We start from the raw sequence: 25197 nt of genomic DNA on the forward strand, positions 1-25197 counted from the left end.
AAAGGACTGCAATCACAACTATTCCCTACTCCCAAGCTATCTAAAAATTGTATTGAAATTAACAAGGTATAGCGCACACAGCAACAGCGGTGCCGTCTAACACGCAGCTGCAGCAGTGAGAAAATGGTGGCGACGGGGAAAATGGCTTGGTCTTATAGGGCAAGGACATGTGACATACACGGCAAATGACACATGCCCTTGCTTGTGTGAAAAACAGCAGTTCGCTCCGTGTGTGCGCTGCTGATAGGCTGACAGACTGCACCTCCCCACTGCAAATGCGGGAAAGAGAAAAAAAAATGGAGATCTTCATTATTCCTGCAGAGATCCATCCCCTGCCCCTCCCCCCACCACGCTGTACACTCAAACTGCGTATTAACATTCATTTTCATCATTACTGAGAAAAAATCCAGTTATGATTTTGGTGCACGAACAGTTATCGTACATAACCTCGAACAGCCGAATTTGTCTCAAATCGTTCGTGTTTGCCGAATGGCTCGAACACCGCACAAAACAGCTCGAATTTGAGATTGGCGAACAGTTCGAGTGGAACAACGCTCATCTCTATTGCAAAACTTCTGCTCATCCAGAAGTCACTAAAGATTTTTCATGGTGTGCTAAAAGGTTCCATCGGAAAGATAATTCAAGTAGAGTTGGTGCAAATCAAAGTTCATATCCCAGTCCATCAGCCACGGCAGTGGTCTGTGTTCGCTGGAAAAAAGGAGGATTTGCACCACATACCTGATGGCACCCTCTGAGCTTTGTTTGATTGGTGGTGTGATGCACAAGTGACATCTCACCCGGCTGACTAATCAAAAGAAGATATACAGATGCTGTTAAGCTGGTTCTACAAATACAATCCATAGATTACAGACCGTTTCTGTGGGGGATAGACTTGGGAATGTGGAAATTGATCTACTCAGATAATTTGTCAAAATGTTACATGAAGTTAAATGCAGCTGGCAGGATTTGAACCTACGCGGGAAGACCCCAATGGATTACTAGTCCATCGCCTTAAGCATTCGGCCACAACTACTCAGACACTGTTTCATTCTTATGAGTTTCACACCTTTCTTATAGCACAATGATCAATATCAGTGATTATCCTTCTGGAAGACATTTCAGAAAATGGAAGATTTCAATTGGAAACAAAATTCCAGGCCTCACTGAAATGTAAAAATCTGATTTAAAGGTATCATCAATTGGAACCTTTTACAGTTCAAGGTATATTAAAATTCATTTGGCGGATTTAGAGTGACTTTGTTCCAAACAACTCCTGAAAAAGGCTTTGAAAATGCTCAATAGTTTGAACAGATTAATTTCCATGCAAAAAGACTTGCTGTTCATATGATCAGATATTGAGCATCTTTTAACCTCATTAAGTTTCCCAAAACGCCAAGCGGTTAACAGAAGTGAGCATATCACTTTTCAGGTATATTTTGCTTGCTTTATACTTGCTATACAAGTCAATGAGTAGGTTAGAAAGACCCCTGGAAGGTTCCTGAGTGACGTTCACAGCATTTTGCGAGCAAAAAAGAAACTTAAACAAACTCATTTGATGCCCAAAACAATACTTAGAAAAACATCACCAAACTATGTTTACAAAAATGCTGGAAAACACTAAAAAGGGTGATTCAGGAAAAGAATCGCTGTCGTTTTTGAGGCAGTTTCGGCTTGAAATCCTGGTCAGTTTCAACCACCTGGAAAAAGTGTCATGCGAACATTGGCACAAGTCATAGAGTACGATTGCTTGGTGTGACATAGATGATATGAGTTTTGCTTCATGAGGTCAAGTTTAACTTTTGAGTTAAACTTTCTTGATAGATAGATCTTTTTGACATGTGGATTTTAACTTTCTCCTTTTATGTTAAACCATGTGCATTGGCAAATTGAGTGTGAGCAGAAAAGATAAAACCTCTATGCACAAAGAATTTCTCAGGTTCCACTGAGATTTGAACTCAGATCACTGGATTCAGAGTCCAGAGTGCTAACCATTACACCATGGAACCACATGACCAATGCAGCTGGCTGGATTTTCTTTTGAAAACAGTAAAAGAGAATGTGTAAATAGTGGAAATGTGAGAAATTCACTCTTAATCCAGTGATCTGAGTTCTAATCTCAGTGGGACCTGGGAATTCATGCATAATGATGAAAACTGGTTCTAAAGCTGTTCAGCAAATTTATATCTAACACACATTGGTAAATTAATATCTCCTCCCTTTTTATTCCACAAGTGTGCTTAAAGTTCCATGATATCACAACAAGGACAGCTTTAAAATGTTGATGAAATCTGGCTAATAATTAGCGTGCTGGATCTATCAGCTGGAAAAAGGGTGAGAAAAAAAGAAATTGCAAAACTTCTGCTCATCCAGAAGTCACTAAAGATTTTTCATGGTGTGCTAAAAGGTTCCATCGGAAAGATAATTCAAGTAGAGTTGTTGCAAATCAAAGTTCATATCCCAGTCCATCAGCCACGGCAGTGGTCTGTTTTCGCCGGAAAAAAGGAGGATTTGCACTACATACCTGATGGCACCCTCTGAGCTTTGTTTGGTGGTGTGATGCACAAGTGACATCTCACCCGGCTGACTAATCAAAAGAAGATCTACAGATGCTGTTAAGCTGGTTCTACAAATACAATCCATAGATTACAGACCATTTCTGTGGGGGATAGACTTGCGAATGTGGAAATTGATCTACTCAGATAATTCGTCAAAATATTACATGAAGTTAAACGTAGTTTGCAAGATTTGAACCTACACGGGAAGACCACAATGGATTTCTAGTCCATTGCCTTAGCCACTCGGCCACAACTACTCAGACATTGTTTCATTCTTATGAGTTTCACACCTTTTCTTATAGCACCATGATCAATATCAGTGATTATCCTTCTGGAAGACATTTCAGAAAATGGAAGATTTCAATTGGAAACAAAATTCCAGGCCTCACTGAAATGTAAAAATCTGATTTAAAGGTATCATCAATTGGAACCTTTTACAGTTCAAGGTTTATTAAAATTCATAAGGCGGATTTAGAGTGACTTTGTTCCAAACACCTCCTGAAAAAGGCTTTGAAAATGCTCAATAGTTTGAACAGATTCATTTCCATGCAAAAAGACTTGCTGTTCATATGATCAGGTATTGAGCGTCTTTTAACCTCATTAAGTTTCCCAAAACGCCAAGCGGTTAACAGAAGTGAGCATATCATTTTTCAGGTATATTTTGCTTGCTTTATACTTGCTATACAAGTCAATGAGTAGGTTAGAAAGACCCCTGGAAGGTTCCTGAGTGACGTTCACAGCATTTTGCGAGCAAAAAAGAAACTTAAGCAAACTCATTTGATGCCCAAAACAATACTTAGAAAAACATCACCAAACAATGTTTACAAAAATTCTGGAAAACACTAAAAAGGGTGATTCAGGAAAAGAATTGGTGTCGTTTCTTGAGGCCGTTTCGGCTTGAAATCCTGGTCAGTTTCAACCACCTGGAAAAAGTGTCATGCGAACATTGGCACAAGTCATAGAGTACGATTGCTTGGTGTGACAAAGATGATATGAGTTTTGCTTCATGAACTCAAGTTTAACTTTTGATTTAAACTTTCTTGATAGATAGATTTTTTTTGCCATGTGGATTTTAACTTTCTCTTTTTATGTTAAACCATGTGCATTGGCAAATTGAGTGTGAGCAGAAAGATAATACCGCTTTCCACAAAGAATTTCTGAGGTTCCACTGAGATTTGAACTCAGATCACTGGATTCAGAGCCCAGAGTCCTAACCCTTACACCATTGAACCATATGACCAATGAAGCTGGCTGGATTTTCTTTTGAAAATGGTAAAAGAGCATGTGTACATTGTGGAAATGTGAGAAATTCACTCTGAATCCAGTGATCTGAGTTCTAATCTCAGTGGAAACTGGGAAATTCATGCATTATGATTAGTGTTGAGCCTCCTCCGTAGTGTTCGAGTTCGGTTCGGTTCGTCGAACACCCTTGTGTTCGCCAAACTGTTCGTCGAACACCGTTAAAACCAATGGCAGGCAAACAAAAACACATAGAAACACATAGAAAACACCTTCAAAAGGTGTCCAAAAGCTGACAAACTGCTCAGAAGACATAACTAACACATGGAAAAGTGACAAGTACATTTACTCATGCGAAAAGAAAAGAGGTGGAGGAGTAAAAGGAGGGGGAGACACAGATATAGGCATGTCATGCCCTTCTAAAATCCAAAAAGTGAGAAGCCGACACGGCCAGTCAGCTCCTGCCCGTGCCACCTCCGTGTCGCCGGGTTTGTGCCAGAGCCGCGGTGGACCCTGACTACCAGCCCCCCTCTCCCAATACAGGTGCCTATCCGCTGGTGGGTCGAGCGAGCACCCCTGTGGTGGAGGCAGCTCTAAGCTTTTTAATTTAAATTGTCTCTCTAATTTGAATGAATACACTTTAAATCCTTTTACAAGGATCTATTGAAGGGCAAGTCTCATGCTAGCAGCCGCGTAATTCCAGCTCCAGTAGCGTCCACTAAAGCTGCTGCAGTTAAAAAGTTTTTATAAGGATCGAGCTCGGCTGTCCACCGCAAGGCATCCTACCGCCAGTCCCAGCCCCTATGCCTCGAGGTGCCTCCTGATGCTCTTCACTGAGTATCCCGTGGTCCCGAAGCATTTCCTTTGAAAAAATTAAGTGTCCAAACTACAGGTGGTGTAGCTTGCTTAACAGCCCGATAATCTGCTGACTAGCAGACACTGCTACTAGGCACAAAGTATTTCCTGGGCTAGATGCAGTTAAAAATTTGTAATTAGATACTCTCGTTGGATGCTGAGAAAGCATTCCATAGAGTCTCCTGGCACGCCATATATTATTCTCTTAAAAAGCTTGGGGTAGGGGTCTAGGGGACCCTTTTATAGCCACAATCACGGCCCTGTATCGCAATAGGTCACCTAGGCTGAAGATAAATGGAACTGTAGCACCCTGAGAGTTCGGTTTCTACAGAGGTATTGCACCTCACCCAGAGGTGTGATATCTCACTCTCAGGTAAGTATGGAGTGTGGATCAGGACCCGACACCTGCATGCATTACACCACATTGCCGTGGGGCAGGGCGACCAATATGCCCCTGAGATGGGCACGACAGTCCCTGTCCCTATCTGGAGTGGGGGGAGGGAACACTGAGGAAGGGGAACCCTGTAGTGCAGGAGCAGGGAGTAAGCAGTTCCTGGGTGCATTGAGAAGGGAGTATAAAAGGTGGGCACCATCTTAGTTCAGTGCAGAGAAGTCTGAGCAGAAGTGACAGGGAGCAGGGGCTCTGCATGAGCTCTGCTCCGGAGGCGGGCCTAGTAACAGAAGCCCAGGCCTGAAAGAGGGAGAAGGAAGGAAGAGGAGCGGAGAAGGCTCCAGGATTGAGTAACGAAGGGATCCCAGGGGTGCGGACAGGCGAGTCGCCACCGCACGCCCGAATCCACCTGCGTGGAGGGGTCAGGCCAAAGGGGGAGACCGGTCCCCGAAACTAGTGGAGGCGGGAAACGACCCTCAGCTAGAAACCGGAGGCTGTGACATTTTATGTGGCGCAGCCCCTCACTACATCCACTAGGAAGGCACCACATAGGGTCAGGGAAACTGACGCCAAGTTTACCAAGAGGAGGCCCGAGGCAGCCGGACAGAAGGGTTGGTAAGAAAGGCCAGACAAAGGACACACAAAGGGGGTCCTGTGAAGCGCTCCAAAGTTATCTGGGAGTTGTCTGAGCCCCTCACCTGGTGAGCACAGTACGACGTGGGCAGCCGTTACCTGCAGAAGTGGTCTGGATAATAAGAACTGTGAGTAAAGGCCCTGGACTGCTTCACTGACTCCGTGTCGTTACTGCTGCTGCCCTGCACCATCACCCCCATCCTCCGCATACACTGCCCTGAGGCTATACTCCTCCCGTGGGGAGTTATGCTACGCTCTGCTGCACCCACAACACCAGCCTCAGCGGTCTGCCCTGCAGCGGCGGTTCACTCTGACCGCAATCCACGGGTGGCGTAGTCGGATTTTTAAACATCAAAACCACATAAATAGTTCCGCCACTGGTTTGACCGCCCTGAGCCACGGAACCGGGTCGCCGCCACGGAGACTACAACCACCAGCATCCACCAAAAAGGGTCCGGCTCCGGGTGTCCCAAGGCCCAGGGGGCGCATCAGAACATTTTCATCACCTTTCATAATCACCAATGGGACAAGGCAGGGATGTCCTCTGTCCCCTCTCTTATACATCCTAGTGACGGAGCACCTGCTCTCATCAATTCGCCATAACCCCAATATTAGGTGGATTGAGGTGGGAGGCACCGAGTACAAGTGCTCTCTATTTGCTGATGATATCCTAGTATATATCACTCAATCACATATATCCATCCATGCTGTTATGGCTGAAATAGATCACTTTGATACATGGTCAAATTTTAAAATCAATGCAGCGAAGTCTGAGGCCCTCGATGTCTCCCTCCCCAAATCCATACAGGATTCCATCCAGTCCAACTTTCCCTTTGCCTGGCCCTCACAGGGTATCAAATTCTTAGGAATTCCTATTCATAGAGACCTCTCCCGTCTATGTTATCTTAATTTTGGGCCCTTTATTGAACAACTCCATACAGACCACGGTTGGCAAGTTAGAACTGTAAGATTCACTACGTGAACCACTGGTGTTTTGTGGAAAAGCACATGTACACCGTGTTCCAAATTATTATGCAAAAAGTGTTTAGGAGTGATAAGGGAAGAATTTGTTTGTTTGTCAGTTAAACTCATTGATGGTGATGTGTGTCAGGGCTCTTTATATCACTGTAAGCAAATGCCGACACCTGTGCTAATTAGTTTGGCAGGTGTGTCCAATGAAAGGCAAGACTACTTAAAAAGGCTGTCCCACATTATTAAGCAGCCTACATTTTCTGCCAAAATGGGAAAGAAAAAGGATGTGTCGGCTGCTGAGAAGCAACAAATTGTTGAGTGTTTAGGTCAAGGCATGACTACAATCAACATTGTGCGATGATCAGGATGAAGTGTCTTGGCAATCAAGAAGTATGTAGCTGATTCACAGTACACACGTGTGCGTGCTGATAAGGGCAAATTGAGGACTCTTTCCTACAGGCAATTACGTCAGGTTAAAAGAGCAGCGGCAAAAAAGCCTTGTCATAGCAGCAGACAAGTTTTTGAAGCTGCTGGTGCCTCCAACGTCCCCCGAACAACAAGATGCAGGGTCCTTCAGAGGTTTGCAGCTGTGCGTACGCCATCCTGTCGACCTCCTCTATCCACTTCACACAAGCAGAAACGGCTCCAGTGGGCCAAACATTACATGAAGACTGATTTCAAAACTGTTTTGTTCACGGATGAGTGCCGTGCAACGCTCGATGGTCCAGATGGATGGAGTGGAGGATGGCTGGTTGATGGACACCCCACGCAAACACGGCTACAGCACCAACAAGGAGGAGGTGGAGTAATGTTTTGGGCTGGAATCATGGGGAGAGAGATTGTCGGCCCCTTTAGGATACCTGAAGGGGTAAAGATGAACTCCATAATGTATGTGGAGTTTCTCCAACAGCACCTCCTGCCATGGTTCAAGAAGAAGAACCGTGTATTCCACAGCAAGATCATTTTTATGCATGATAATGCACCGTCTCATACTGCACATAACACATCTGCATCTCTGGCTGATATGGGCATAAAAGGGGACAAACTTATGGTGTGACCCCCATGCTCCCCTGACCTCTACCCCATTCAGAACCTCTGGAGCATCATCAAAAGGAGTGTCTATGATGGCAGGAGGCAGTTCACATCTAAACAACAGCTCTGGGAGGGTATTCTGTCCTCATGCAAAACAATTGAAGCAGAAACCATCCAAAACCTGACAAATTCAATGGACGAGAGAGTTCAGAAGCTCCTTTCGAACAAGGGGTCCTATGTGCAAATCTAACATCACCTAGAATAAAGTTTTGATTTGAAAACTGTTTGATTTCAGTTTCTAATAACCTGCTAATGCTTATAATTTCAAAAATGACCATTTTTTGGTCTTTATTAAAATGAAAAGGTTGATCGAAGAGTGTGGGGGATCTAAGAGTGTGGCAACCCAGCAGTCAGGATTACTTCGAATTCTGACAATCCGAGGGTCATGTTGCAGGTAGTGCAGCAAGAAGGCACCCATGTGTCTTGCGCATCCAGGAGCACCAAGACCCTGTTGTGTTGGTGGCGAGGTAACAATCATGCTTCCTTCCTCTGTCCTCTCCCCCCAACCTCGCACAACAGAAATGTGATCAAGGTCTCCCTCATCTGATGAGTCTTCCATCAGTTCGTCCTACACTTCTTCCTGGGCTCCTGCACCTTCCTCACTAGTTTGGCTGCTACCATGAGCCCTGGTAAAACCATCTCCCCCACCCTCACATGCCTGCCGCCTTGGTGCTGCCGACCGTCTGGACCTTGCAGATGTTAGCCCTTCCGCATACAACTCCTCCTCCTCTACTTCCTCCACCTCCTCTTGTGCCACCACCTGACTCCGAATTCTGTTTAACATGTGCTCCAGCATGTAAATCACCGGAATAGTCATGCTGATAATGGCATCGTCAGCACTAAACATCTTCGTCGCCATTTCAAAACTGTGCAGAAGGTTCCCTGATCTGAGACCACTCCTCCAGCGTGATTTGCCCCACCTCTGGATCTCGTTGGCCCAGGCTATACGTCAGAACGTATTGCACCAGGGCTTGTCGGTGCGGCCACAGTCGCTGCAACATGTGCATAGTTGAATTCCACCGGGTAGGCACATCGCATTTTAGCCGCTGAAGTGGCAGACCCAACGACTTCTGTAGAGATGTAAGTCGCTGAGCTGCGGGATACGAACGGCGGAAGTGAGCACACAGCGACCGTGCCCTCTGCAGAAGGCCATCTAGTCCGGGATAGTGGGCTAAAAATTGCTGGACAACCAGGTTCAACACGTGAGCCATACAAGGCACGTGTGTGACATTGCCCCGGCAAAGGGCCGCACCCAGGTTTGCAGCATTGTCGCACACGGCCTTCCCTGGTTTCAGGTCCAGTGAAGACAACCATTCATGAAATTGGTTCTCCAGAGCTGACCACAACTCCTCAGCTGTGTGACTCACATTTCCCAGACATTTCAAAGTAAAAACCGCCTGATGACGTTGATCCCTACTGCCAACATAATAAAGAGGTGTGCAGGATCCCTTCTGCGCAATTAGAAAGCTTGTGGCATGACCAGACAGGCTTTGGGTGCAGGTGGAGGACCGAGAGGAGGTTGAGGAGGCAGAAGCAGTGGAGGAACTTTGAGATAAAGAGAATTGACGCACAACTCGTGGGGACGGCAAGACTTGGACAGCAGCCCCTTGTCCTGCTGTCACCATAGTTACCAAGTGCCCAGTCAGCGACATGTAACGCCCCTGTCCATGCCTACTTGTCCAAGTGTCTGTGGTGAAATGCACCCTGTCACACACAGAGTTTCTCAAAGAAGCGGTGATGTTGTGTGCGACATGCTGGTGGAGCGCAGGCACACCTTTCTTTGAGAAGTAGTGCCGACAGGGCATCTGGTACTGGGGCACTGTGACGGACATAAGGTCTCGAAAATCCTCTGTGTCCACCAGGCGGAAAGGCAGCATTTCTGTAGCCAAGAGCTTGCAGATGGTGAAATTCAACCTCTTAGCTTTCTCATGGCTAGGAGGAAATGGTCTTTTACTTGTTCACATCTGAGGGACCGAGGGCTGGCTATTGTGCTTAGACGGGGTTGATAAGGGTGTCCCCGGCAAACTGCCAGTCTGTGAGGAAGATGCAGGCGGACATGTTAGGTTGCCTTGATCCAAAGGTGGTGCTATCGATGTCGGACAGTGCTCAACACCAGCTGGTGTTACCACCTCCAAAGAAAATGATGACCTGTTAATCACGCTGGCTGTTGCGGGTAAAGAGGTGGCAGGTCTGCGTCCCAAAACAGGTGTGACTGCTGTCCCCCCAGTCACAGAGGATGAAGAGGCCGCGGATGCACAAGATATGGCAGACGGTGGTTGGCCCGGCCGGCTAGGCCGCATTGTAGCACAGTGAGCTTCCCACTGCAACTTATGCTTCATGTCCATGTGCCGGTTCATGCATGAAGTACTCAAACTATGTATTTTTTGGCCTCTACTTAGCTTCTGCTGACAAATGTTACAGATAACACGAATAGGGTCATCTTTATCGATCTGAAAAAATGCCCAGGCTATGCAAGGCTTAGCACCCATGCGACCTGAAGAGCCACAACGACTTGAGGCAGAGATGTGTTTGAGGATGCAGTTGTTGACGTGCTTCCAGTACTACGTCTCTGTCCAGGAAGGAGCAACTTGACCTCGTCGTCACTAGCATTCTCCTCCACCACCTCTGCTGACCTCATCTCTTGGCTGACTGTGGGTTGACAGTAAGTGGGATCTCCAACCTCATCATCATCACCCTGTGCGTTATCACACCCGTCGTCCTCAGAGCCAACCTGTTCCTGCCCTGACAAAAAACTAAAGTTGTCGCTCCAATTAGGTATTTGAGTCTCATCATCGTCTTCCTCATTGTCTCCACCAACAGGAGTTACAGTTTGGGAATGAGGGTCTACATTATGGTCAGAACCTTCAGCGTCTGGTCCTGGATCCGACTCATAAAGATTCTGGGCATCAGTGCAGATCATTTCCTCGTCTGGATTCACAGAAGCGCTGGAGCCGACCTCTGATTCCCAGGCTATAGTATGAGTAAACAGCTCTACAGACTCAACCATCTGTTCTACCTCATACTCAGACGGGCAGCTGGAGGTTTGGGAGCTGTGAGGAAGCAAGTGCGATTGGGGTGACACCTTTGAGGACTGGAGTATTTGTGATGTTGAAGTTGATGTGGAGGAGAGCCCACTTAAAGGAGCACTTGATATCCGTTGAAGAACCTGCTGTTTTTGTGCCTCATCTGGAATTTGTAGCGATTGGCGTGGCCGTAAGAAAGGGATCTTATCCCATTGTCCGCTAAAAGAAGTAGACATTTTAGTTTGGCTGGAAGATGGTCTTCCTTCTGCAGATGTTACTGTAGCTTTAACACCTACCCCACGGACACAACCTTTTTTCCCCTTCCCAACACGCCTATTCCCCTTTCCATCAGCAGCAGGCCTTTTTCCACTCATTTTGGTGGTTAACTAATTCACAACTCTGGAGTTGCTTGCACAAAAAAACAATGGATGGGAACCGAGCAGAGCTGAGTGGCCAAACTGTGGTATTAGGCCAAAACTATTGGCTGGGTTAGATGCAGAAAAAAATTATATTCAATTTGCAACCTGATGTAGGTCAGTACAGATGGACTAATAGACCAAGTCCCGCACTCAGCTAGAAGCCCAAATATTTTTTCAGAGGTAGATGCAGAAAAAAATTATATTCAGTTTGCAACCTGATGGAGGTCAGTATAGATGGACTAATAGAGAAAGTCCCACACACTGCTAGAAGGCCAAATATTTTTTCAGAGCTAGATGCAGAAAAAATATTATATTCAATTTGCAACCTGATGGAGTTCAGTATAGATGGACTAATAAACCAAGTCCCAAACACTGCTAGAAGGCCAAATATTTCTTCAGAGGTAGATGCAGAAAAAAATTATATTCAGTTTGCAACCTGATGGGGGTCAGTATAGATGGACTAATAGAACATGTCCCAAACACTGCTAGAAGGACAAATAGTTTTTCAGAGCTAGATGCAGACAAAAAATTATTTTGAATTTGCAACCTGATGGAGGTCAGTATAGATGGACTAGTAGAACAAGTCCCACACACTGCTAGAAGGACAAATATTTTTTCAGAGCTAGATGCAGAAAAAAATTATATTCAATTTGCAACCTGATGGAGGTCAGTATAGATGGACTAATAGACCAAGTTCCACACACTGCTAGAAGCCCAAATATTTTTTCAGAGGTAGATGCAGAAAAAAATTATATTCAATTTGCAACCTGATGGAGGTCAGTATAGGTGGACTAATAGAACAAGTCCCACACACAGCTAGAAGCCCAAATATTTTTTCATAGGTAGATGCAGAAAAAAAATATATTCAGTTTGCAACCTGATGGAGGTCAGTATAGATGGACTAATAGAACAAGTCCCACACACTGCTAGAAGGACAATTTTTTTTTTCAGAGCTAGATGCAGAAAAAAATTATTTTGAATTTGCAACCTGATGGAGGTCAGTATAGATGGACTAGTAGAACAAGTCCCACACACTGCTAGAAGGACAAATATTTTTTCAGAGCTAGATGCAGAAAAAAATTATATTCAATTTACAACCTGATGGAGGTCAGTATAGATGGACTAATAAACCATGTCCCACACACTGCTAGAAGGCCAAATATTTTTTCAGAGCTAGATGCAGACAAAAAAATATTTTTAATTTGCAACCTGATGGAGGTTAGTATAGTGGACTAATAGAACAAGTCCCGCACACTGCTAGAAGCCCAAATATTTTTTCAGAGCTAGATGCAGATAAAAATGATTTTAATTTGCAACCTGATGGAGGTCAGTATAGATGGACTAATAAAACAAGTCCCACACACTGCTAGAAGCCCAAATATTTTTTCAGAGGTAGATGCAGAAAAAAATTATATTCAGTTTGCAACCTGATGGAGGTCAGCATAGATGGACTAGTAGAAGAAGTCCCACACACTGTTGGAAGGACAAATATTTTTTCAGAGCTAGATGCAGAAAAAAATTATATTCAATTTGCAACCTGATGGAGGTCAGTATAGATAGACTAATAGAACAAGTCCCACACACTGCTAGAAGGCCAAATATCTTTTCAGAGCTAGATGCAGACAAAAAATTATTTTTAATTTGCAACCTGATGGAGGTCAGTATACATGGACTAATAAAACAAGTCCCACACACTGCTAGAAGCCCAAATATTTTTTCAGAGGTAGATGCAGAAAAAAATTATATTCAGTTTGCAACCTGATGGAGGTCATTATAGATAGACTAATCGAACAAGTCCCACACACTGCTAGAAGGCCAAATATTTTTTAAGAGCTAGATGCAGAAAAATATTATATTCAATTTGCAACCTGATGGAGGTCAGTATAGATGGACTGATAGACCAAGATCCACACACTGCTAGAAGCCCAAATATTTTTTCATAGGTAGATGCTGAAAAAAATTATATTCAGTTTGCAACCTGATAGATGTCAGTATAGATGGACTAATAGAACAAGTCCCACACACTGCTAGAAGGACAATTTTTTTTTTTCAGAGCTAGATGCAGAAAAAAATTATATTCAATTTGCAACCTGATGGAGGTCAGTATAGATGGACTAATAAACCAAGTCCCACACACTGCTAGAAAGCCAAATATTTTTTCAGAGCTAGATGCAGAAAAAAATTATATTCAATTTACAACCTGATGGAGGTCAGTATAGATGGACTAATAAACCATGTCCCACACACTGCTAGAAGGCCAAATATTTTTTCAGAGCTAGATGCAGACAAAAAAATATTTTTAATTTGCAACCTGATGGAGGTTAGTATAGTGGACTAATAGAACAAGTCCCGCACACTGCTAGAAGCCCAAATATTTTTTCAGAGCTAGATGCAGATAAAAATGATTTTTAATTTGCAACCTGATGGAGGTCAGTATAGATGGACTAATAAAACAAGTCCCACACACTGCTAGAAGCCCAAATATTTTTTCAGAGGTAGATGCAGAAAAAAATTATATTCAGTTTGCAACCTGATGGAGGTCAGCATAGATGGACTAGTAGAAGAAGTCCCACACACTGTTGGAAGGACAAATATTTTTTCAGAGCTAGATGCAGAAAAAAATTATATTCAATTTGCAACCTGATGGAGGTCAGTATAGATAGACTAATAGAACAAGTCCCACACACTGCTAGAAGGCCAAATATCTTTTCAGAGCTAGATGCAGACAAAAAATTATTTTTAATTTGCAACCTGATGGAGGTCAGTATACATGGACTAATAAACCATGTCCCACACACTGCTAGAAGGCCAAATATTTTTTCAGAGCTAGATGCAGACAAAAAAATATTTTTAATTTGCAACCTGATGGAGGTTAGTATAGTGGACTAATAGAACAAGTCCCGCACACTGCTAGAAGCCCAAATATTTTTTCAGAGCTAGATGCAGATAAAAATGATTTTTAATTTGCAACCTGATGGAGGTCAGTATAGATGGACTAATAAAACAAGTCCCACACACTGCTAGAAGCCCAAATATTTTTTCAGAGGTAGATGCAGAAAAAAATTATATTCAGTTTGCAACCTGATGGAGGTCAGCATAGATGGACTAGTAGAAGAAGTCCCACACACTGTTGGAAGGACAAATATTTTTTCAGAGCTAGATGCAGAAAAAAATTATATTCAATTTGCAACCTGATGGAGGTCAGTATAGATAGACTAATAGAACAAGTCCCACACACTGCTAGAAGGCCAAATATCTTTTCAGAGCTAGATGCAGACAAAAAATTATTTTTAATTTGCAACCTGATGGAGGTCAGTATACATGGACTAATAAAACAAGTCCCACACACTGCTAGAAGCCCAAATATTTTTTCAGAGGTAGATGCAGAAAAAAATTATATTCAGTTTGCAACCTGATGGAGGTCATTATAGATGGACTAATCGAACAAGTCCCACACACTGCTAGAAGGCCAAATATTTTTTAAGAGCTAGATGCAGAAAAATATTATATTCAATTTGCAACCTGATGGAGGTCAGTATAGATGGACTGATAGACCAAGATCCACACACTGCTAGAAGCCCAAATATTTTTTCATAGGTAGATGCTGAAAAAAATTATATTCAGTTTGCAACCTGATAGATGTCAGTATAGATGGACTAATAGAACAAGTCCCACACACTGCTAGAAGGACAATTTTTTTTTTTCAGAGCTAGATGCAGACAAAAAATTGTTTTGAATTTGCAACCTGATGGAGGTCAGTATAGATGGACTAGTAGAACAAGTCCCACACACTGCTAGAAGGACAAATATTTTTTCAGAGCTAGATGCAGAAAAAAATTATATTCAATTTACAACCTGATGGAGGTCAGTATAGATGGACTAATAAACCGAGTCCCACAAACTGCTAGAAGGCCAAATATTTTTTCAGAGCTAGATGCAGACAAAAAAATATTTTTAATTTGCAACCTGATGTAGGTCAGTATAGATGGACTAATAGAACAAGTCCCACACACTGCTAGAAGCCCAAATATTTGTTCAGAGGTAGATGCAGAAAAAAATTATATTCAGTTTGCAACCTGATGGAGGTCAGTATAGATGGACTAATAGAACAAGTCCCACACACTGCTAGAAGGCCAAATATTTTTTCAGAGCTAGATGCAGACAAAAAAATATTTTTAATTTGCAACCTGATGGAGGTCAGTATAGATGGACTAATAAAACAAGTCTCACACACTGCTAGAAGCCCAAATATTTTTTCAGATGTAGATGCAGAAAAAAATTATATTCAGTTTGCAACCTGATGGAGGTCAGAATAGATGGACTAATAGAACAAGTCCCACACACTGCTAGAAGGCCAAATATTTTTTCAGAGCTAGATGCAGAAAAATATTATATTCAATTTGCAACCTGATGGAGGTCAGAATAGATGGACTAATAGAACAAGTCCCACACAGAGCTAGAACGCCAAATATTTTTTCAGAGCTAGATGCAGACAAAAAATTATTTTTAATTTGCAACCTGATGGAGGTCAGTATAGATGGACTAATAAAACAAGTCCCACACACTGCTAGAAGCCCAAACATTTTTTCAGAGGTAGATGCAGAAAAAAATTATATTCAGTTTGCAACCTGATGGAGGTCAGTATAGATGGACTAGTAGAACAAGTCCCACACACTGCTTGAAGGACAAATATTTTTTCAGAGCTAGATGCAGTTAAAAATTATTTTTAATTTGCAACCTGATGAAGGTCAGTATAGATGGACTAATAGAACAACTCCCACACACTGCTAGAAGGCCAAATATTTTTTCAGAGCTAGATGCAGACAAAAAATTATTTTTAATTTGCAACCTGATGGAGGTCAGTATAGATGGACTAGTAGAACAAGTCCCACACACTGCTAGAAGGACAAATATTTTTTCAGAGCTAGATGCAGAAAATTTTTTTATTCAATTTGCAACCTGATGGAGGTCAGTATAGATGGACTAATAGAACAAGTCCCAAAACTGCTAGAAGGCCAAATATTTTTTCAGAGCTAGATGCAGACAAAAAAATATTTTTAATTTGCAACCTGATGGAGGTCAGTATAGATGGACTAATAAAACAAGTCTCACACACTGCTAGAAGCCCAAATATTTTTTCAGATGTAGATGCAGAAAAAAATTATATTCAGTTTGCAACCTGATGGAGGTCAGAATAGATGGACTAATAGAACAAGTCCCACACACTGCTAGAAGGCCAAATATTTTTTCAGAGCTAGATGCAGAAAAATATTATATTCAATTTGCAACCTGATGGAGGTCAGTATAGATGGACTAATAGACCAAGTTCCACACACTGCTAGAAGCCCAAATATTTTTTCACAGCAAGATGCAGAAAAAAATTATATTCAATTTGCAACCTGATGGAGGTCAGTATAGATGGACTAATAGATCAAGTCCCACACACTGCTAGAAGCCCAAATATTTTTTCAGAGGTAGATGCAGAAAAAAATTATATTCAGTTTGCAACCTGATGGAGGTCAGTATAGATGGACTAATATAACAAGTCCCACACACTGCTAGAAGGACAAAACTTTTTTTTCAGAGCTAGATGCAGACAAAAAATTAATTTTAATTTGCAACCTAATGGAGGTCAGTATAGATGGACTAGTAGAACAAGTCCCACACACTGCTGGAAGGACAAATATTTTTTCAGAACTAGATGCAGAAAAAAATTATATTCAATTTGCAACCTGATGGAGGTCAGTATAGATGGACTAATAGACCGAGTCCCACAAACTGCTAGAAGGCCAAATATTTTTTCAGAGCTAGATGCAGACAAAAAAATATTTTTAATTTGCAACCTGATGTAGGTCAGTATAGATGGACTAATAGAACAAGTCCCACACACTGCTAGAAGCCCAAATATTTGTTCAGAGGTAGATGCAGAAAAAAATTATATTCAGTTTGCAACCTGATGGAGGTCAGTATAGATGGACTAATAGAACAAGTCCCACACACTGCTAGAAGGCCAAATATTTTTTCAGAGCTAGATGCAGACAAAAAAATATTTTTAATTTGCAACCTGATGGAGGTCAGTATAGATGGACTAATAAAACAAGTCTCACACACTGCTAGAAGCCCAAATATTTTTTCAGATGTAGATGCAGAAAAAAATTATATTCAGTTTGCAACCTGATGGAGGTCAGAATAGATGGACTAATAGAACAAGTCCCACACACTGCTAGAAGGCCAAATATTTTTTCAGAGCTAGACGCAGAAAAATATTATATTCAATTTGCAACCTGATGGAGGTCAGAATAGATGGACTAAGAGAACAAGTCCCACACACAGCTAGAACGCCAAATATTTTTTCAGAGCTAGATGCAGACAAAAAATTATTTTTAATTTGCAACCTGATGGAGGTCAGTATAGATGGACTAATAAAACAAGTCCCACACACTGCTAGAAGCCCAAATATTTTTTCAGAGGTAGATGCAGAAAAAAATTATATTCAGTTTGCAACCTGATGGAGGTCAGTATAGATGGACTAGTAGAACAAGTCCCACACACTGCTTGAAGGACAAATATTTTTTCAGAGCTAGATGCAGTTAAAAATTATTTTTAATTTGCAACCTGATGAAGGTCAGTATAGATGGACTAATAGAACAACTCCCACACACTGCTAGAAGGCCAAATATTTTTTCAGAGCTAGATGCAGACAAAAAATTATTTTGAATTTGCAACCTGATGGAGGTCAGTATAGATGGACTAGTAGAACAAGTCCCACACACTGCTAGAAGGACAAATATTTTTTCAGAGCTAGATGCAGAAATTTTTTTTATTCAATTTGCAACCTGATGGAGGTCAGTATAGATGGACTAATAGAACAAGTCCCACACACTGCTAGAAGGCCAAATATTTTTTCAGAGCTAGATGCAGACAAAAAAATATTTTTAATTTGCAACCTGATGGAGGTCAGTATAGATGGTCTAATAAAACAAGTCTCACACACTGCTAGAAGCCCAAATATTTTTTCAGATGTAGATGCAGAAAAAAATTATATTCAGTTTGCAACCTGATGGAGGTCAGAATAGATGGACTAATAGAACAAGTCCCACACACTGCTAGAAGGCCAAATATTTTTTCAGAGCTAGATGCAGAAAAATATTATATTCAATTTGCAACCTGATGGAGGTCAGTATAGATGGACTAATAGACCAAGTTCCACACACTGCTAGAAGCCCAAATATTTTTTCAGAGCAAGATGCAGAAAAAAATTATATTCAATTTGCAACCTGATGGAGGTCAGTATAGATGGACTAATAGATCAAGTCCCACACACTGCTAGAAGCCCAAATATTTTTTCAGAGGTAGATGCAGAAAAAAATTATATTCAGTTTGCAACCTGATGGAGGTCAGTATAGATGGACTAATAGAACAAGTCCCACACACTGCTAGAAGGACAACATTTTTTTTTCAGAGCTAGATGCAGACAAAAAAATATTTTTAATTTGCAACCTGATGGAGGTCAGTATAGATGGACTAGTAGAACAAGTCCCACACACTGCTAGAAGGACAAATATTTTTTCAGAACCAGATGCAGAAAAAAATTATATTCAATTTGCAACCTGATGGAGGTCAGTATAGATGGACTAATAGACCGAGTCCCACACACAGCTAGAAGGCCAAATATTTTTTCAGAGCTAGATGCAGACAAAAAAATATTTTTAATTTGCAACCTGATGTAGGTCAGTATAGATGGACTAATAGAACAAGTCCCACACACTGCTAGAAGCCCAAATATTTGTTCAGAGGTAGATGCAGAAAAAAATTATATTCAGTTTGCAACCTGATGGAGGTCAGTATAGATGGACTAATAGAACAAGTCCCACACACTGCTAGAAGGCCAAATATTTTTTCAGAGCTAGATGCAGATAAAAATTATTTTTAATTTGCAACCTGATGGAGGTCAGTATAGATGGACTAGTAGAACAAGTCCCACAAACTGCTAGAAGGACAAATATTTTTTCAGCGCTAGATGCAGAAAAAAATTATATTCAATTTGCAACCTTATGGAGGTCAGTATAGATGGACTAATAGAATGATGCTATGCCCAAAAGGTTTTACTTCACTAGGTGTAGTAAAAAAATTGGTATTCTATACACAGGTGGTGTATCTTGCAACACAGATAGACTACTCCACTGACTAACACAGGCCAAAAAGGATTAGCTTTGCTAGATTCAGTCAAATGCTGTGAAAAAAACTTGCACAGCACTGGCACAGACCTGCGTGGCAAAAACTGATTGGAACTGATGCAACTTAGTCCTGAAAAGGACTGCAATTACAATTAGTCTTTACTCCCACAACCTATCTATTTAAGAGCACAGACCAGCCTGATAAAAGTCGTAGGAAATGCTGTAACCTAGTCCTTAAAAGGACTGCAATCACAACTATTCCCTACTCCCAAGTTATCTGTAGATTTGTGCGAAAATTGGCTTGAAATTAGCAAGGTATAGCGCACACAGCAACAGCGGTGCCGTCTAACACGCAGCTGCAGCAGTGAGAAAATGGTGGCGACGGGGAAAATGTCTGGATTTTATAGGGCAAGGACATGTGACATACACTGCCAATGACACATGCCCTTGCTTGTGTGAAAAAAAGCACTTCGCTCCGTGTGTGCGCTGCTGATAGGCTGACAGATTGCACCTCCCCACTGTAAATGCGGGAAAGAGAAAAAAAAATGAAAATCTTCATTATTCCTGCAGAGATCCATCCCCTTCCCCTCCCCCCGCCCCGCTGTACACTCAAACTACGTATTAACATTAATTTTCATCATTACTGAGAAAAAATCCAGTTATGATTTTGGTGCACGAACAGTTATCGAACATAACCTCGAACAGCCGAATTTTTCTCAAATCGTTCATGTTCGCCGAATGGCCCGAACACCGCCCAAAACAGCTCGAATTTGAGATTGGCGAACAGTTCGAATCGAACAACGCTCATCTCTAATTATGATAAAAACTGGTTCTAAAGCTGTTCCGCAAATGTATATCTAATACACATTGGTAAATTAATATCTCCTCCCTTTTTATTCCACAAGTGTGCTTAAAGTTCCATGATATCACAAGAAGGACAGTTTTAAAATGTTGATGAAATCTGGCTAATAATTAACGTGCTGGATCTATTAGCTGGAAAAAGGGTGAGAAAAAAAGAAATTGCAAAACTTCTGCTCATCCAGAAGTCACTAAAGATTTTTCATGGTGTGCTTAAAGGTTCCATCGGAAACATAATTCAAGTAGAGTTGGTGCAAATCAAAGTTCATATCCCAGTCCATCATTCACGGCAGTGATCTGTGTTCACTGGAAAAAAGGAGGATTTGCACCACATACCTGATGGCACCCTCTGAGCTTTGTTTGATTGGTGGTGTGATGCACAAGTGACATCGCACCAGACTGACTAATCAAAAGAAGATCTACAGATGCTGTTAAGCTGGTTCTACAAATACAACCCAAAGATAACAGACCATTTCTGTGGGGGATAGACTTGGGAATGTGGAAATTGATCTACACAGGTAATTTGTCAAAATATTACATGAAGTTAAACATAGTTGGCAGGATTCAAACCTACGCAGGGAGACCCCAATGAATTTCTAGTCCATCGCCTTAACCACTCGGCCACAACTACTCAGCTGCTGTTTCATGCTTATGAGTTTCACACCTATTCTTAGAGCACCATGATCAATATCAGTGATTATCCTTCTGGAAGACATTTCAGAAAATGGAAGATTTCAATTGGAAACAAAATTCCAGGCCTCACTGAAATGTAAAAATCTGATTTAAAGGTATCATCAATTGGAACCTTTTACAGTTCAAGGTTTATTAAAATTCATAAGGCGGATTTAGAGTGATTTTGTTCCAAACACCTCCTGAAAAAGGCTTTGAAAATGCTCAATAGTTTGAACAGATTCATTTCCATGCAAAAAGACTTGCTGTTCATATGATCAGGTATTGAGCGTCTTTTAACCTCATTAAGTTTACCAAAACGCCAAGCGATTAACAGAAGTGAGCATATCATTTTTCATGTATATTTTGCTTGCTTTATACTTGCTATACAAGTCAATGAGTAGGTTAGAAAGACCCCTGGAAGGTTCCTGAGTGACGTTCACAGCATTTTGCGAGCAAAAAGAAACTTAAACAAACTAAATTGATGCCAAAAACAATACTTAGAAAAGCATCACCAAACTATGTTTACAAAAATGCTGGAAAACACTAAAAAGGGTGATTCAGGAAAAGAATCGCTCTCAATTCTTGAGGCCGTTTCGGCTTGAAATCCTGGTCAGTTTCAACCACCTGAAAAAAGTGTCAAGCGAACATTGGCACAAGTCATAGAGTACGATTGCTTGATGTGACATAGATGATATGAGTTTTGCTTCATGAAGTCAAGTTTAACTTTTGAGTTAAACTTTCTTGATAGGTAGATCTTTTTTGCCATGTAGATTTTAACTTTCTCTTTTTATGTTAAACCATGTGCATTGGCAAATTGAGTTTGAGCAGAAAAGATAAAACCGCTGTGCACAAAGAATTTCTCAGGTTCCACTGAGATTAGAACTCAGATCCCTGGATTCAGAGTCCAGAGTGCTAACAATTACACCATGGAACCACATAACCAACAAAGCTGGTTGGATTTTCTTTTGAAAACAGTAAAAGAGCATGTGTAAATAGTGGAAATGTGAGAAATTCACTCTGAATCCAGTGATCTGAGTTCTAATCTCAGTGGAACCTGGGAATTCATGCATTATGATGAAAACTGGTTCTAAAGCTGTTCCGCAAATGTATATCTAATACACATTGGTAAATTAATATCTCCTCCCTTTTCATTCCACAAGTGTGCTTAAAGTTCCATGATATCACAACAAGGACAGTTTTAAAATGTTGATGAAATCTGGCTAATAATTAGCGTGCTGGATCTATTAGCTGGAAAAAGGGTGAGAAAAAAAGAAATTGCAAAACTTCTGCTCATCCAAAAGTCCCTAAAGATTTTTCATGGTGTGCTAAAAGGTTCCATCGGAAAGATAATTCAAATAGAGTTGGTGCAAATCAAAGTTCATATCCCAGTCCATCGGTCACGGCAGTGATATGTGTTCACTGAAAAAAAGGAGGATTTGCACCACATACCTGATGGCACCCTCTGAGCTTTGTTTGATTGGTGGTGTGATGCACAAGTGACATCACACCAGGCTGACTACTCTAAAGAAGATCTACAGATGCTGTTAAGCTGGTTCTACAAATACAATCCAAAGATTACAGACCATTTCTGTGGGGGATAGACTTGGGAATGTGGAAATTGATCTACTCAGATAATTCGTCAAAATGTTGCATGAAGTTAAATGTAGTTGGCAGGACTGGAACCTACGCAGGGAGACCCCAATGGATTTCTAGTCCATCGCCTTAACCACTCGGCCACAACTACTCAGATGTTGTTTCATCCTTATGAGTTTCACACCATTTCTTAGAGCACCATGATCAATATCAGTCATTATCCTTCTGGAAGACATTTCAGAAAATGGAAGATTTCAATTGGAAACAAAATTCCAGGCCTCACTGAAATGTAAAAATCTGATTTAAACGTATCATCAATTGGAACCTTTTACAGTTCAAGGTTTATTAAAATTCATAAGGCGGATTTCGAGTGACTTTGTTCCAAACACCTCCTGAAAAAGGCTTTGAAAATGCTCAAAAGTTTGAACTGATTCATTTCCATGCAAAAAGACTTGCTGTTCATATGATCAGGTATTGAGCGTCTTTTAACCTCATTACATTTCCCAAAACGCCAAGCGGTTAATAGAAGTGAGCATATCATTTTTCAGGTATATTTTGCTTGCTTTATACTTGCTATACAAGTCAATGAGTAGGTTAGAAAGACCCCTGGAAGGTTCCTGAGTGACGTTCACAGCATTTTGCGAGCAAAAAAGAACCTTAAACAAACTCAATTGATGCCCAAAACAATACTTAGAAAAACGTCACCAAACTATGTTTACAAAAATGCTGGAAAACACTTAAAAGGGTGATTCAGGAAAAGAATCGCTGTCGTTTCTTGAGGCCGTTTTGGCTTGAAATCCTGGTCAGTTTCAACCACCTGGAAAAAGTGACATGCGAACATTGGCACAAGTCATAGAGTACGATTGCTTGGTGTGAGATAGATTATATGAGTTTTGCTTCATGAAGTCAAGTTTAACATTTGAGTTAAACTTTCTTGATAGATATATCTTTTTTGCCATGTGGATTTTAACTTTCTCTTTTTATGTTAAACCATGTGCATTGGCAAATTGAGTGTGAGCAGAAAAGATAAAACCGCTGTGAACAAAGAATTTCGCAGGTTCCACTGAGATTTGACCAAAGAAGCTGGCTGGATTTTCTTTTGAAAATGGTAAAATAGCATGTGTACATTGTGGAAATGTGAGAAATTCACTCTGAATCCAGTGATCTGAGTTCTAATTAGTGTTGAGCGAGCACTAAAATGCTCGGGTGCTCGAAGCTCGGGCCGAGCTCACTGTGATACTTGGGTGCTCGACCTGAGCAGCGAGCCCAATGTTAATCTATGGGAGACCCGAACATTTTTGCGACGGCTCCCCCGGCAGTCTGTAGAAAGCCTAAATAGTGCCCAAAACGATAGTGACAGTGCTCAAATGACATGGGGAGAGCATGGGGATCGCCCCTGGAAGCATTTCTGACCCCCAGGTCACTGCTGTCAACAACGTGGTCAGAGGTATTAAGCCACTTTTACAGGCTCATAATAAAACGTTCAAAAATGAAAGTGAAAGTGCTTTCCTGTGAAATATGTTAACCCCTTAACGACCATGGGTCTTTCTGTTTTTGTGTTTTCCTTTTTTGCTCCCCTTCTTCCCAGAGCCAGAACTTTTTTAATTTTCGTTCAATATGGCCATGTGAGGGCTTATTTTTTGCGGGACGAGTTGTAATTTTAAACACCATCACTGGTTTTACCATATTGTGTGCTGGAAAATGGGAAAAAAATTCCAAGTGCAGTGAAACTGCAAAAAAAATGCAATTCCACAGTTGTTTTTTGGGTCCTTTTTTTACCACGTTCACAGATTGCTAAAACTGACCTGCCATCATTATTTTCCAGGTCGTTACGAGTTCATAGACACCAAAGATGTATAAGTTCTTTTTTATTTAAGGGGTGAAAAAAAAATCCAAAGCTTGCTAAAAAAACCAAAAAAAATGACGCCATTTTCTGAGACCCTTAGCTTCTCCATTTTTCGGGATCTGGGGCCAGTTGAGGGCTTATTTTTTGCGTGCCGGGCTGATGTTTTTATTGATACCATTTTGGGGTAGATCCGATGTTTTGATCGCCCGTTATTGCATTTTATTGCAAAGTTGTAGCGACCAAAAAAACTTAATTCTGGCGTTTAAAATTTTTTTCTCGTTACGCCGTTTAATGATTGTATTAATTCTTCTTTTATTTTGATAGATCGGGCGATTCTGAACGCGGCGATACTAAATATGTGTATGTGTTTTTTTTTTATATATATATATATATTTTATTTTGAATGGGGCGAAAGGGGGGTGACTTAAACTTTTATATATTTTTTATTTTTTTTATTTTTTAAAAAACTTTTTTTTTACACTTTCTGCTTGCTTCTATAGTCTCCAGAGGAGACTAGAAGCAGCAGTTGTCTGATTGCTTCTACTGCATACAAGCGATGAGCAGATCGCTTGTATGCAGGAGAAATGCTCACTTGCTATGAGTGCTGACCACTAGGTGGCGCTCATAGCAATTGAGACATGACAACCACAGGCATCTGCTGCAGACCCTGAGTTGTCATGCCCACCCATTGGTGACCCGCGATCACGTGACGGGGTCACTGATGGGCGGGGCTTAGGACTCCCGGAAGCACGAGTTAAATGCAACTGTCAGAGATTTAACATGTTAACAGCTGCGGGTGGATTGCGATTCGAATAATCAGCTGACATGTGCTCGCTTCAGTGTGGGCTCACCGCCGGAGCCCCCGCTGAACC

General features: G+C 41.4%; 5 non-coding genes across 5 annotated transcripts; all 5 read right to left on the bottom strand.

Moving 5' to 3' along the window:
- Window positions 1-951: 951 nt before the first annotated feature.
- TRNAT-AGU (transfer RNA threonine (anticodon AGU)) lies at window positions 952-1033 on the bottom strand. The gene has a single exon. It is a non-coding gene; the product is annotated as a tRNA-Thr (tRNA).
- Window positions 1034-1934: 901 nt separating this feature from the next.
- TRNAQ-CUG (transfer RNA glutamine (anticodon CUG)) lies at window positions 1935-2006 on the bottom strand. Its single transcript has one exon. It is a non-coding gene; the product is annotated as a tRNA-Gln (tRNA).
- An 18757-nt stretch (window positions 2007-20763) lies between these two features.
- Window positions 20764-20845, bottom strand: TRNAS-AGA (transfer RNA serine (anticodon AGA)). Its single transcript has one exon. It is a non-coding gene; the product is annotated as a tRNA-Ser (tRNA).
- Window positions 20846-21748: 903 nt separating this feature from the next.
- TRNAQ-CUG (transfer RNA glutamine (anticodon CUG)) lies at window positions 21749-21820 on the bottom strand. The gene has a single exon. It is a non-coding gene; the product is annotated as a tRNA-Gln (tRNA).
- A 728-nt stretch (window positions 21821-22548) lies between these two features.
- On the bottom strand, window positions 22549-22630 carry TRNAS-AGA (transfer RNA serine (anticodon AGA)). The gene has a single exon. It is a non-coding gene; the product is annotated as a tRNA-Ser (tRNA).
- Between the last annotated feature and the right edge of the window lie 2567 nt (window positions 22631-25197).

The sequence above is a fragment of the Phyllobates terribilis genome, unplaced genomic scaffold (genome assembly GCF_046119375.1).
Source record: "Phyllobates terribilis strain yellow unplaced genomic scaffold, ASM4611937v1 Scaffold_13__5_contigs__length_258822181, whole genome shotgun sequence".
Classification (NCBI taxonomy): domain Eukaryota; kingdom Metazoa; phylum Chordata; class Amphibia; order Anura; family Dendrobatidae; genus Phyllobates; species Phyllobates terribilis.